This window comes from Oncorhynchus mykiss, chromosome 17 (genome assembly GCF_057628025.1).
Source record: "Oncorhynchus mykiss isolate SJ-2025 chromosome 17, ASM5762802v1, whole genome shotgun sequence".
NCBI lineage: Eukaryota > Metazoa > Chordata > Actinopteri > Salmoniformes > Salmonidae > Oncorhynchus > Oncorhynchus mykiss.
In genome coordinates this window covers 1,790,001-1,805,455 of record NC_143038.1, presented here as the reverse complement: position 1 = coordinate 1,805,455, position 15,455 = coordinate 1,790,001, and the positions used below count along the sequence as shown (strand labels likewise).

General features: G+C 42.9%; 1 protein-coding gene across 3 annotated transcripts in view; it reads right to left on the bottom strand.

The window, feature by feature from the left end:
- Positions 1 to 12,498: 12,498 nt before the first annotated feature.
- Positions 12,499 to 15,455, bottom strand: part of LOC110517362 (SWI/SNF-related matrix-associated actin-dependent regulator of chromatin subfamily A member 4) — a 34,646-nt gene continuing 31,689 nt past the window's right edge. For 2 of the 3 annotated variants that reach the window (XM_090204391.1, XM_090204390.1), the window contains exon 29: positions 12,499 to 15,455. This exon is cut by the window's right edge and continues 386 nt beyond it. The gene's annotated coding sequence lies outside the window, so the exon portion shown is untranslated. The other variant, XM_090204392.1, reaches the window with a different exon arrangement.

Genomic DNA, 15,455 nt, shown 5'->3' with positions numbered 1-15,455 from the left:
TCTGTTGTTGAAAAACAGAGATGAGTGTATAAATATCTGTTTATACACATACGCACACATACTGTACATACAAACATACTTTTGCATATATAATTGTATGTGGACACCCCTCCAAACTAGTGGGATCTGCTATTTCAGCCACACCCGTTGCTGACAGGTGTATAAAATCAAGCACACAGTCATGCAATCTTCATAGACAAACATTGGCAGTAGAATGGCCTTACTGAAGAGCTCAGTGACTTTCAACGTGGCACCATCATAGGATGCCACCTTTCCAACAAGTCAGTTTGTTGCCCTGCTAGAGCTGCCCCAGTCAGCTGTAAGTTCTGTTATTAGTAATGTAGTGTTATAGTAATGTCTAGCAGCAACGGCTCAGCCACGAAGTGGTAGGCCACACAAGCTCACAGAACGGGACCGCAGAGTGCTGAAGTGTGTAAAAACCATCTGTCCTCGGTTGCAATACTCACTACCGAGTTCCATACTGCCTCTGGAAGAAACGTCAACACAAGAACTGTTCGTCTGGAGCTTCATGAAATGGGTTTCCATGGCCGAGCAGCCACACACAAGCCTAAGATCACCATGCGCAATGCCAAGTGTCCACTGGAGTGGTGTAAAGCCCGCCAAATTTGGACTCAGGAGCAGTGGAAACGCGTTCTCTGGAGTGATGAATCACGCTTCACCATCTGCCAGTCTTACGGACGAATATGGGTTTGGCGGATGCCAGGAGAACGCTACCTGCCCCAATGCATAGTGCCAGCTGTAAAGTTTGGTGGAGGAGGAATAATGGTCTGGGGCTGTTTTTCATGGTTAGGGCTAGGCCCTTTAATTCCAGTGAAGGAAAACGCTACAGCATACAATGACATTCTAGACGATTCTGTGCTTCCAACTTTATGGCAAAAGTTTTGGGAAAGCCCTTTCCTGTTTCAGCATGACAATGCCCCCGTGCACAAAGTGAGGTCCATACAGAAATGGTTTGTCGAGATTGGTGTGGAATAACTTGACTGGCCTGCACAGAGCCCTGTCCTCAACCCCATCCTACAGCTTTCGGATGAATTGGGACGCCAACTGCAAGCCAGGCCTAATCGCCCAACATCAGTGCCCGGCCTCACTAATGCTCTTGTGGCTGAATGGAAGCAAGTCCCCGCAGCAATGTTCCAACATCTAGTGGAAAGCCTTCCCAGAAGAGTGGAGGCTGTTATAGCAGCAATGTTCCAACATCTAGTGGAAAGCTTTCCCAGAAGAGTGGAGGCTGTTATTGCAGCAAAGGGGGGACAAACTCCATATTAATGCCCATGATTTTGGAATGAGACGTTCGATGAGCAGGTGTCCACATAATTTGATCATGTAGTGTAAATACATACATAAATACACAAGACTAACATGACAGAGACAAGTGTATGAATTAGTGTATGTTAATTCCTTACCTACACATAAATGTATACAGACTGACATAGAAAGAGGCACGTTAATTACCTACCTACATACAGCATGGCATGACTGAAGAAGAACAAATAGTAGTAACAGAAATACTTGTGTACTGAGTTAATCATTGTCAGAGCAAATCCCTGTCATCTTTTGTTCATGGGCAATAAACTATCTTCCATCCTATTCCAATTTAGATATGGGTGGTCAAATATGTAACTTATTAAGTGGAAATGTTCACTATACAATGTACTCTATGGCCTTGACTTCCTTTAAGTTATCAAACTAAACATGGTTTACGATAGTTGTGACTTCCTGTCATTGTAAACGACATTATATTCTGACTTCTACTGGAAGGAACATAGGTGAGCAGGAAGTGGATGTGGGTCAACTCCCTGACTGACACTTCCTGTTAAGGTATCCATAGTAACTATGTTGTAGGGTTAGTGTTGAGGCTACGGTTAGGCTTGAACTGGGATGTGTACATTAATCTATGGTTAGTGTTGAACTGGGATGTGGACATGAAGCTAGGGTTAGTGTTAGGGTTGAGGCTAGGGTTAGGTTTGAATTAGGATGTGGACATGAATCTAGGGTTAGTGTTGAACTAGGATGTGGACATGAAGCTTAGGGTTAAGGTTGAACTAGGATGTGGACATGAAGCTAGGGTTAGGGTTGAGGCTAGGGTTAGGGTTGAACTAGGGTTAGTGTTAGGGTTGAGGCTAGGGTTAGGGTTTAACTAGGGTTAGTGTTAGGGTTGAACTGGGATGTGGACATGAAGCTAGGGTTAGGGTTAGGGTTGAGGTTAGGGTTGAACTGGGATGTGGACATGAAGCTAGGGTTAGGATTGAACTGGGATGTGGACATGAAGCTAGGTTTAGGGTTGAACTAGGATGTGGACATGAATCTAAGGTTAGTGTTGAACTGGGATGTGGACATGAAGCTAGGGTTAGTGTTAGGGTTGATGCTAGGGTTAGGGTTTAACTAGGGTTAGTGTTAGGGTTGAGGCTAGGGTTAGGGTTTAACTAGGATGTGGACATGAAGCTAGGGTTATGGTTTAACTAGGGTTAGGTTTGAGGCTAGGGTTAGTGTTGAACTAGGATGTGGACATGAACCTAGGGTTAGTGTTAGGGTTGAGGCTAGGGTTAAGTTTGAACTAGGATGTGGACATGAATCTAGGGTTAGGGTTGATGCTAGGATGTGGACATGAAGCTAGGGTTATGGTTTAACTAGGGTTAGGGTTGAGGCTAGGGTTAGTTTTGAACTAGGATGTGGACATGAACCTAGGGTTAGTGTTAGGGTTGAGGCTAGGGTTAGTGTTGAACTAGGATGTGGACATGAATCTAGGGTTAGTGTTAGGGTTGATGCTAGGGTTAGGGTTGAACTGGGATGTGGACATGAATCTAGGGTTAGTGTTAGGGTTGATGCTAGGGTTAGGGTTGAACTGGGATGTGGACATGAATCTAAGGTTAGTGTTGAACTGGGATGTGGACATGAAACTAGGGTTAGTGTTAGGGTTTAACTAGGATGTGGACATGAAGCTAGAGTTAGGGTTTAACTAGGGTTAGTGTTAGGGTTGAGGCTAGGGTTAGGGTTGATACTAGGATGTGGACATGAAGCTAGGGTTAGTGTTAGGGTTGAGGCTAGGGTTAGGGTTGAACTGGGATGTGGACATGAAGCTAGGGTTAGGATTGAACTGGGATGTGGACATGAAGCTAGGGTTAGGGTTGAACTAGGATGTGGACATGAAGCTAGGGTTAGGGTTGAACTGGGATGTGGACATGAAGCTAGGGTTAGGATTGAACTGGGATGTGGACATGAAGCTAGGGTTAGGGTTGAACTAGGATGTGGACATGAATCTAAGGTTAGTGTTGAACTGGGATGTGGACATGAATCTAAGGTTAGTGTTGAACTGGGATGTGGACATGAAACTAGGGTTAGTGTTAGGGTTTAACTAGGATGTGGACATGAAGCTAGAGTTAGGGTTTAACTAGGGTTAGTGTTAGGGTTGAGGCTAGGGTTAGGGTTGATACTAGGATGTGGACATGAAGCTAGGGTTAGTGTTAGGGTTGAGGCTAGGGTTAAGGTTGAACTGGGATGTGGACATGAAGCTAGGGTTAGGGTTGAACTAGGATGTGGACATGAAGCTAGGGTTAGGGTTGAACTGGGATGTGGACATGAAGCTAGGGTTAGGATTGAACTGGGATGTGGACATGAAGCTAGGGTTAGGGTTGAACTAGGATGTGGACATGAATCTAAGGTTAGTGTTGAACTGGGATGTGGACATGAATCTAAGGTTAGTGTTGAACTGGGATGTGGACATGAAACTAGGGTTAGTGTTAGGGTTTAACTAGGATGTGGACATGAAGCTAGAGTTAGGGTTTAACTAGGGTTAGTGTTAGGGTTGAGGCTAGGGTTTGGTTTGAACTAGGATGTGGACATGAATCTAGGGTTAGGGTTGATGCTAGGATGTGGACATGAAGCTAGGGTTAGTGTTAGGGTTGAGGCTAGGGTTAGGGTTGAACTGGGATGTGGACATGAAGCTAGGGTTAGGATTGAACTGGGATGTGGACATGAAGCTAGGGTTAGGGTTGAACTAGGATGTGGACATGAAGCTAGGGTTAGGGTTGAACTGGGATGTGGACATGAAGCTAGGGTTAGGATTGAACTGGGATGTGGACATGAAGCTAGGGTTAGGGTTGAACTAGGATGTGGACATGAATCTAAGGTTAGTGTTGAACTGGGATGTGGACATGAAGCTAGGGTTAGTGTTAGGGTTGATGCTAGGGTTAGGGTTTAACTAGGGTTAGTGTTACTACTGTTACTGAAAATTCTTGCCCAACAGAAACTGTAAGTATTAATTACATTCCTACACTTCATGTTGATAATGACGACTCATTTCCATTACATCTACTGCTGCATGCTGGATTATTTGGTTGCTGAATCAAGGCGTTCACTGTCACATCTATGAATCAGTGGCTCCTATCACAATGGATATGTCTCTCTCAGACAGAGTACAACAGAACATTAAAGAACCAAACATCCTGACTGAGCAACACTCAAGCCGTATCCTGTATCACATTATCTAAAAACACAGGGGTAGCGGTAGTCTACACTGTAGGTCCTAGAGAGTGATTATTTTGTTTTCTGCTGGACAGTAGAATGTTTTGTGCGTGTGTGTCCTTGACAGATAGAGAGATGCAGCCAGTCAGGCCATGTGCTGTGTGTCCTTGACAGATAGAGAGATTCAGCCAGTCAGGCCATGTGCTGGTTGGACTGGAAGCTGACACCACGGACCTGTACTCCAGTGGAGGCTGCTGACGGGAGGATGGCTCATAATAATGGCTGGAATGGAGTCCATGGAATGGTACTACAAAATATATTTGATACCACTCCATTCCAGCCACTATTACGAGCAGTCCTCCCCTCAGCAGCCTCCACTGCTGTACTCTCAGGCCCAGCTCTATAGGATAGGGCGGGAGGAGGGCCACACTCTGCTCCATCTCAGGTCTAACTATCAAGGCGTCTGATAAGTGCTTCATCCTCTGACACGGCAAGAGTGGAGATGACCATTGTGTCCATACACTCGTGGCCAGTGAAAATAGAATGTGGACATGAAGGTAGGGTTAGGGCTACTACTGTTACCAAAAATGATTGCCCAACAGAAACTGTGAAGTATTGATTACTTTCCTACACTTCTTGTTGATAACGATGACTCATTTTCATCACATTCCATCCTATCTACTGTTGCATGCTGGATGAGTTGGCTCACTCAGGTGTTGAATCAAGGTAGTTCACACCACTGTCACACCTTGGATTGGATTGTTTTCGACATCCTTTGTGTTTTTTATGTTCTTTCATGCATCTCTTTCACTGCTCCTGTCTGCTTTTACTTCTGTAACGCGTGTTGTGATTTTAAATGCACTTTAAATGACGTTTGATTTGACTCATTGACTCCTATAAAACACAATGGAGTCTTGAACTTAAACGAACCCCGAGGCTGACAACTGATCTCGCTTTCAGACAGAAAGTGCAACATGGAGCATTTGTGGGAACCAAACATCCTGCCTGGGCAACACTCCAGCAATATCCTATATCACATTATCTAACAACACAGGGTTTTCAGTGCAGTAGGTTTCAATCAAGTAACATTGTGTGTGTGTGTGTGTGTGTGTGTGTCATTGATAGATTGATAGATGCAGCCAGTGTGCCATGTGCCGGTTGGACTGGAAGCTGACACCACGGCCCTGTACTCTGTATACAGCATCTCCAGTGCTAGGATAGGGTGGGAGGAAGAGGGCTACACTCTGCTCCAATTAGGGCCTAACGTTTAAGACCTCTGACTCTGAGAAGTGCTTCATACTTTGGTACAGCAAGAGGGGTGATGACCATTGTGTCCATACACACACTAGCACTCACACACAGACTCATGTGGCCTGTGAAAATGGGACCTCTCCCCATTCCTCGTATGGACAGGACGGCTTTAGCTTTAATCTTGTCTGGCCCTGTTGGTGTGTGCGAGTGTAAAACATATTTTCTCAGAGGCTATTGATTGACTTCATATAACCTTTTTCATGTTACCTTTAGATAGCAATCCTAAGGACTCTACATTCAAAACAACAACTTGTGTTCCAAGTTAGGTAGTGTTTACCCTACCTGTTCTACTCACGTTTAGGACCCTTTCTATGTACATGGCTTTGAGTTAGCTATGCACATGGCTTTCCCACTCCCCATCCTCCCTCCAACTGGGAGAACATGAACGTGCCGCCCCTCCCCCTTGACAGATGTGAACAGCTGGCTGAGACTTGCTCTGGATGTGTGTGTGCGAGTTCCTCCAGAGGTCCAGACAAGGGGTTCCTAGAAGTCAGGAAGTGTTCCTCGAAGCACGCCACCAGAGTGAGAAACCCGTCCAAGTCAAACATTGGGGCCCCTGTCAAAACACACACACACTCTATTGCCATCAACTCGCCCCCCTAGAGAGACTGCACACTACACTGATCGTTCTCTGTCCTGTGCCTACTGTCAATGCTCCACAAAAATAAACATCAGTTCTGATTGGTGTAATCCAGGTTGTTTATATCAGTCAGATAGTGAGTAATGTATTGGACCTCTTGTCATGTTGTGGACGAACATGAAATGTGTTTTTAATTAACAGTTAAGGTTGAACTTTGACCTAATGTTGTGGCTTAACATCAACCAGAAACAAAAATATAGGCTCCATACCATAACTCATCATCAGTTTAAAGGAAAGGTTCACTGATGATTTATATTATATTGTTTTTGTGCATCTCTGAGTGATGTTCTATCGATTCCCTTCGTCGTTTCATGTTTTCACGTGTAACTGAGTTATTAGCGTTCAAGCAGGCAGAAATCCGGACGGTATGACGTAACACTGAGATAAAGTCTCTCGCTTCACTGGAAGAAGACTTTAACATCGCCAGAAACGTCTATCATACATGTCAAATTTCAGTACTGGCCGATGTCATAACTCGGGAGGATGTCTTCTCTCAAATGAGCCATTGATCATATTTTTGTGATATTCCTACCTCGAGAAATTTGTAATTTAACAGTGTCTAGTACATTTGTCAAATTCTGCCTCTAGTCCAGGGTGCATTGCATGGTGCCATTGCCAGAGATATTATAGAGAGGATAAATGAATCCAATTAACGCCCCACCCAGCAGACTGTCGACCAATCGCGTTCACGTTGTCATGCTGTGTTACGCGGTTGGTAAACCAATCATCACGCAATCCCTTCTCAAGGTTCGGTGTCGAGAAATTTGCCTATTATTCTCACATCTTGGAAAAGATATGTAATGTTGTACTTCTTGTTGAGGAAATTTGTGCTAATGTTGGGTTTTTGAGCTAGCGCCCAATATACTCCTATTCACTCCTTGAAGGAGAGCGCGTCCCATTGACGTAACATGGGCAACGTTTCCCATCTCCTCAAAAGTATATCTGCCGTTGCGAATGTCAGACTCCCACTCTGTGTGGGACATCGATCTGCAGGTTGAACATGGTGAGATTGTAGACTCCTAAATTGATAGCTGCAAACTCACCTAAACAAACTGCACTAACTAGCTACTTTACATGCTGATATTGTCTTTGGTATTATTGTGTGTAGCTACGTTTGCTAGCTAACTAGCCAGTCAGCCAGCCAATAGAGAGAGCACTGCATTATGGATTTTGTGGTTGCTACCAACCTTATTATAATGCCAAAATGAAACATTTGTTTACCAAAAATATTGATCTCACATATTAGTGTTATTTAACACTGTAAATGAATAAATGAGTGGTTTTGGGTGGATTTTTCCTTTAAGCTAGATATCTCTTTTTTTGTTGGTTGAGAGAATACCAAGAGTGTGCAAATCTGTCATCAAGGAAAAGGGTGGCTACTTTGAAGAATCTAATATAACATATTTCGTTTAACACGTTTTTGGTTACTACATGATTCCATATGTGTTATTTCATCGTTTTGATGTATTCACTTATTATTCTACAATGTAGAAAATAGTACAAATAAAGACAATCCCTTGAATTAGTAGGTGTGTCCAAACTTTTGACTGGTACTGTGTGTGTGTGTGTGAGAGAGATATATACACGGTGCCTTCTGAAAGTATTCAGACCCCTTGAGCTTAACCACATTTGTTAGGTTACAGCATTATTCTAAAATTTATTAAATAGTTGTTTCCCCCCTCATCATTCTACACACAATACCCATAATGACAAAGCAAAAAAGGTTTAAAAAATGTTTTGCTAGTTTATTAAACATTTAAAACAGAAATATCACATTTACAAAAGTATTCAGACCCTTAACGCAGTACTTTGTTGAAGCACTTTCAGCAGCAATTACAGCCTTGAGTCTTCTTGGGTATGACACTACAAGCTTGGCACACCTGTATTTGGGTAGTTTCTCCCATTCTTCTCTGCAGATCCTCTCAAGCTCTGTCAGGTTGGATGGAGAGCGTTGCTGCATAGCTATTATCAGGTCTCTCAGATGTTTCATCGGGTTCAAGTCCAGGCTCTGGCTGGGCCACTCAAGGACATTCAGAGACTTGTCCCGAAGCCACTCCTGAGTTGTCTTGGCTGTATGCTTAGGGTCATTGTCCTGTTGGAAGGTGAATCTTCACCCCAGTCTGAGGTCCTGAGCACTCTGGAGCAGGTTTTCATCAAGGATCTCTCTGTACTTTTCTCTGTTCATCTTTCCCTCGATCCTGACTTGTCTGCCCTTGAAAAACATCTCCACAACATGATGCTGCCACCACCATGCTTCACCGTAGGGATGGTGCCAGTTTTCCTCCAGACGTGACGTTTGGAATTCAGGCCAAAGAGTTCAATCTTGGTTTCATCAGACCAGGTCATTTTTGCTCTTACATGCACGGTAAACTGTGGGATCTTATAGAGACAGGTGTCAATTGAATCAATTGCATTTACCACAGGTGTACTCCAATCATATACACTGCTCAAAAAAATAAAGGGAACACTTAAACAACACAATGTAACTCCAAGTCAATCACACTTCTGTGAAATCAAACTGCTCACTTAGGAAGCAACACTGATTGACAATAAATTTCACATGCTGTTGTGCAAATGGAGTAGACAACAGGGGGAAATTATAGGCAATTAGCAAGACACCCCCCAATAAAGGAGTGGTTCTGCAGGTGGCAACCACAGACCACTTCTCAGTTCCTATGCTTCCTGGCTGATGTTTTGGTCACTTTTGAATGCTGGTGGTGCTTTCACTCTAGTGGTAGCATGAGACAGAGTCTACAACCCACACAAGTGGCTCAGGTAGTGCAACTCATCCAGGATGGCACATCAATGCGAGCTGTGGCAAGAAGGTTTGCTGTGTCTGTCAGCGTAGTGTCCAGAGCATGGAGGCGCTACCAGGAGACAGGCCAGTACATCAGGAGACGTGGAGAAGGCCGTAGGAGGGCAACAACCCAGCAGCAGGACCGCTACCTCCGCCTTTGTGCAAGGAGGAGCAGGAGGAGCACTGCCAGAGCCCTACAAAATGACCTCCAGCAGGCCACAAATGTGCATGTGTCTGCTCAAATGGTCAGAAACAGACTCCATGAGGGTGGTATGAGGGCCCGACATCCACAGGTGGGGGTTGTGCTTACAGCCCAACACCGTGCAGGACGTTTGGCATTTGCCAGAGAACACCAAGATTGGCAAATTTGCCACTGGCACCCTGTGCTCTTCACAGATGAAAGCAGGTTCACACTGAGCACGTGACAGACGTGACAGAGTCTGGAGACACCGTGGAGAACGTTCTGCTGCCTGCAACATCCTCCAGCATGACCGGTTTGGCGGTTTGTCAGTCATGGTGTGGGGTGGCATTTCTTTGGGGGGCCGCACAGCCCTTCATGTGCTCGCCAGAGGTAGCCTGACTGCCATTAGGTACCGAGATGAGATCCTCAGACCCCTTGTGAGACCATATGCTGGTGCGGTTGGCCCTGGGTTCCTCCTAATGCAAGACAATGCTAGACCTCATGTGGCTGGAGTGTGTCAGCAGTTCCTGCAAGAGGAAGGCATTGATGCTATGGACTGGCCCGCCCGTTCCCCAGACCTGAATCCAATTGAGCACACCTGGGACATCATGTCTCGCTCCATCCACCAACAGACTGCACCACAGACTGTCCAGGAGTTGGCGGATGCTTTAGTCTAGGCCTGGGAGGAGATCCCTCAGGAGACCATCCGCCACCTCATCAGGAGCATGCCCAGGCGTTGTAGGGAGGTCATACAGGCACGTGGAGGCCACACACACTACTGAGCATCATTTTGACTTGTTTTAAGGACATTACATCAAAGTTGGATCAGCCTGTAGTGTGGTTTTCCACTTTAATTTTGAGTGTCACTCCAAATTCCGACCTCCATGGGTTGATAAATGTGATTTCCATTGATCATTTTTGTGTGATTTTGTTGTCAGCACATTCAACTATGTAAAGAAAAATGTATTTAATAAGAATATTTCATTCATTCAGATCTAGGATGTGTTATTTTAGTGTTCCCTTTATTTTTTTGAGCAGTGTATTTCTTTATTTCATTTTCAATAAAAAAAAGTCTAAACCTGTTTTTGCTTTGTCATTATGGGGTATTGTGTGTAGATTGATGAGAACAAAATAATGTAATCAATTTTAGAATGAGGCTGTAAAGTAACAAAATGTGGAAAAAGTCAAGGGGTCTGAATACATTCGGGAAAGCACTGTATATGATGTACAAAGGCTTCGCACAACAGAAAAAACATAAACGCCCATAGATGTAGCTAGCAATATGCTCTCTTGGGTAAATACCTGAAATTAGCTCCAGTAGACTCATATTTTTGAGTGTGAACTGTATTACTGTAGTGTATAATACGGACTGGAATTATACATATCGTTCAAACCATGATAAAGCAGAAGAGAACATGTGATTCTGGTGCAGCACATGCGGCCTACAAAGTTACAAGTATAGGCTAGCAAATTGGATTTAAATGTTGAAATATAATAGGGCCTATAATAATAGTAAACTGACGTGTCAATTCCTTTCATAATATTTCCCCTAATGTTATTAGTCTACCCCCTCTTTCTCGCTCCAATGTTGCTTCATTCCTTTCTCGCTTTCAACAGTTAAAGGAAATACGTTTGGTTGTCCTTATCTTCATCATTCCTAAGACATCCTTGTATAATATAGAACTAGAATTAGATTCAGAAGGTTTTCTCTTCACGAAGATTGAATGGTTATGGGTCTGAATAAATAACTGCTATAGCCTACCGCCATCACGCGTTCGCTCTTCTATTGGCTGCTTCATTTAACATTCAACAAAAAAAGAGTTTGCGTCCCCCTTCGAATAGTCTATTGGTATAAATGCCCAAATATCTCCAGAATGCTATTCTAGTCTACATCACGGTGGCATCGGAATTGATTTCTAACCCCCTAAATCAGTGGTTCCCGAACGTTTTCACTCAGGTCCCATTGGGGGAACATCCCGCCCACCGTACGCACGCTGCACGTCTATTTCAAACTGTTCACACCCCTCTTGTTGGCGGAGAGAACATTTAGCAGTTTAAAGCTAATTCTTTTTGCAATTATATACATTTTGCCATGTCTAATGTTTATTCATGTGATATTTGAGTGACTCAAACATTACAACAACATCTATGGGCTAAAAATCCTAGCTAAAAAATAAATAAACCAGTGCCCTAAACTGTTCTATTTGAGAAGGCTGCTGCTCCCTACTAGCTTTTGCCCAATGAGGTGACGGGCCTTTGCCTGGTGCCCCAATCCACCCAATGTGCCTCAAAAATAAACATCAGTTCTGATTGGCGTATTCCATGTTGTTTAAACAGGTTAGATGGAAAGACATGAATTAATTGACCTGAGTCACCTGACCTTAAATGGACCTCTTGATGATGAGAGTTTGTGTCTGTGGAATAACATAAAATGTGTTTTTGGTTGAGGTTGACCTGTCAAGAAGTGTTCTTCACATCACTGTTTCTCTGTCAGAGAGAAACCCTTCCAAGTCATACACCCTCTGTCAAAATACCCCACTAACACACACACACTCATTCACTCAGACTGAGACGGAAGAAGGATCACAGAAGAAATAAAAAGGCATTAACAAAAGATCTATCTGACCCATCTAGTCTACTAATAAGATAAGAACACACCTCAGTTCAGCTGGGAAAGGCTGCTTGGAAGGTTTGAGTGAGATCGCCTCACTGTGGACAAGATCTGCCATTACACCATCATGCACTAAGCACAATTACCTGTAGATCTGAAATCAAATGGAAATCATCACGTTTCTTTAGAAGAAATTGAATATGAATACTGCAGCCTATATATCTCAATGGTTTCCTTACTGTAGTGTATTGTAGTCTTGGCGATCCAGTGAATGACAACACGATACAGAGCTCCCCAACATCGAATGAGGGAGTCGAATACTGCCGCTTCGGTTGATAACTCTTCTAGGGCCCTGTGTTTTGCGCAATCATTTATCTTGTATCTAAAACCTTTTCTACAAATGATAATTACACCAAAAATCGAAGCAATTGACGTAGGATGGCCCTGAACTGTATGACATGAAAGTAAAAGAGGACCGTTTGATGAAAAAGCTTTAAATAAAAGGTTCAAATCCAGGCATGTCACATTACTGCACAAAACACTCAGACCTACTCATAACATTAACTTTGTCATATGAAAAAAAATACAGTACATTGGATTGTATCCTACACACATACATTGAGTATACACAACATTAAGAGCACATGCTCTATCTATGACAGACTGACCAGGTGCATCAAGGTGAAAGCTATGATCTCTTGTTGATGTCACTTGTTAAATGCACTCCAATCAGTGTTAAAGAAGGACTTTTAAGCCTTGAGACAATTGAGACATAGATTGTGTGTGTGTGTGTGTGTGTGTGCCATTCAGAGTGTGAATGGACAAGACAAAATATTTAAGTGCCTTTGAACGGGGTATGGTAGTAAGTGCCAGGTGCACCGGTTTGAGTGTGTCAAGAACTGCAACGCTGCTGGGTTTTTCACGCTCAACAGTTTCCCATATGTATCAAGAATGGTCCACCATCCACAGGACATCCAGCCAACTTGACACAACTGTGGGAAGCATTGGAGTCAACAAGGGCTAGCATCCCTGTAGAATGCCTTCAACACCTTATAGAGTCCATGCCCCGACGAATTGAAACTGTTCTGAGGGCAACAGGAGACGCAACCCAATATTAGGAAGGTGGTCCTAATGTTTTGTACACTCAGTGTATGCATGCATCTCTAGAATGACATAACCATAGATATCTAACACCGTACCGCCATGAGCCGTACATGAATACAGAGAAGAACTACTGTCCCTCTGGTCCGTCATCTTAAAAACAACAAACATGGAAGAAAATGTGCAAAAAAGTAGATTCAAACAGTCTGACATTTTGTTTAGCTACGCTAGGAAAGCAGCACAACATCCAAATAGAAGCATTTGAAATTTCACGTACTGCTACATAACTTAATGTATTATTAATACTTAGGGGCAAACTTAACGTCCATTTCAATATAATTTTCACGTGGTCAGCCTTGACGTCAATGGGAGACTTTGGGATACATTTCATTCGATTGGCCCTTTCCGGCTATGCACCTTTGAAAGGCAACATTTCCGCGTTGGCAGAGACCGCATTCACGGTAAATGCTGCCTATGTATGCTCAATCGGGAATTACCTTTAAATGTCAAGTGCGCTATAACGAGGATCACCCACGCTTCTGGATTGAATCCAGGCCTAAGTGAGACTAAGTGAAAATTTGACCTAAATGGAAGTTAGGATTTGCCCCTTAATGAATCGTTATACAATCATCAGTAATAACAGAGTGTATTGTAATAGTATAGTAATAACTACTGTAAGCAGCAGCTCTGGTGCAGTTACTGGGCGAGTTATGGTATAATACATGGACAGGTACTGTATGTCAGTTTTAGCTTAGGGTCAATTCCATTTCAACTCAAGTCAGTTTAGGACGGAGCCTTGCTCAAATGTACACAGATTCCTAGAACCACCACAGAAAGAAACGGTGGCAATTCTAACAGAAGGCCTCTGTCAAAATAGACACACACACTTACAGTGTCTTCAGAAAGAATTCACGCCCCTTGATTTTTTCCACATTTGGTTGTGACAGCCTGAATTTAAAATTGATTTTGTGTCACTGATCTACACACAATACCCCATAATGTCAAAGTGGATTATTTATTTTTTATTAATAAGAAATTAAAAGCTGAAATGTCTTGAGTCTATAAATATTCAACCCCTTTGTTATGGCAAGCATACATAAGTTCAGGAGTAAAATGTGCTTAACAAGTCACACAATAAGTTGCATGGACTCACTCTGTGTTCAATAATAGTGTTTAACATGAGTTTTGAATAACTACCCCCTCTCTGTACCCCACAATTACAGATAATTGTGAGGTCCCTCAGTCGAGCAGTGAATTTCAAACACAGATTCAACCACAAAGACCAGGGAGGTTTTTCAATGCCTAGCAAAGAAGGGCACCTATTGGTAGATGGGTAAAAACAATTAAAAAGCAGACTTTGAATATCCCTTGGAGCATGGTGAAGTTATTAATTACACTTTGGATGGTGTATCAATACACCCAGTCGATACAAAGATACAGGCGTCCTTCCTAACTCAGTTGCCGGAGAAGAAGGAAACTGCTCAGGGATTTCACCATGAGGCCAATGGTGATTTTAAAACAGTTACAGAGTTTAATGGCTGTGATAGGAGAAAACTGAGGATGGATCAACAACACTGTAGTTACTCCACAATACTAACCTAAATGACAGAGTGACAAGAAGGACGCCTGTACAGAATAAAACTAAATCCCGTTTGCAACAAGGCACTAAAGTAATACTACAAAAAAATGTGGAAAAGCAATGCAATGTTTTTGGAGGCAAATCCATTACCGAGTACCACTCTACATAATGTAATTGTTAAGGACTGGGGGAGTTTTTCTGGATAGAAAAGAAACAATGCAGCTAAGAACAGTCAAAATCCTAGAGGAAAACCTGGTTCAGTCTGCCTTCCACCAAATACTGGGAGATGAATTCACCTTTCAGCAGGACAATAACCTAAAACACATGGCCAAATATACACTGGAGTTACTTACCAAGACGACAGTGAATGTTCCTGAGTGGCCGAGTTACAGTTTTGACATACATCTACTTGAAAATCCATGGCAAGACCTGAAAACGGTTGTCTCACAATGACCAACAACCACTTTGACAGAGTTTGAAGAATTTTGAAAAGAATAAAAGGCAAATGTGGCACAATCCAGGTGTGTAAAAATCTTAGAGACTTACCCAGAAAGACTCACAGCTGTAATCACTGACAAAGATGTTTCTACAAAGTATTGATTCATATCATGTAAATGAGATATTTCATTTTCAATAGATTTGCAAACATTTCTAAAAACATGTTTTCACTTTGTCATTATGGGGTATTGTGTGTAGATGGGTGTCAAAAAAAATATACATATTTTTGAATTCAGGCTGTAACACAGCAAAATG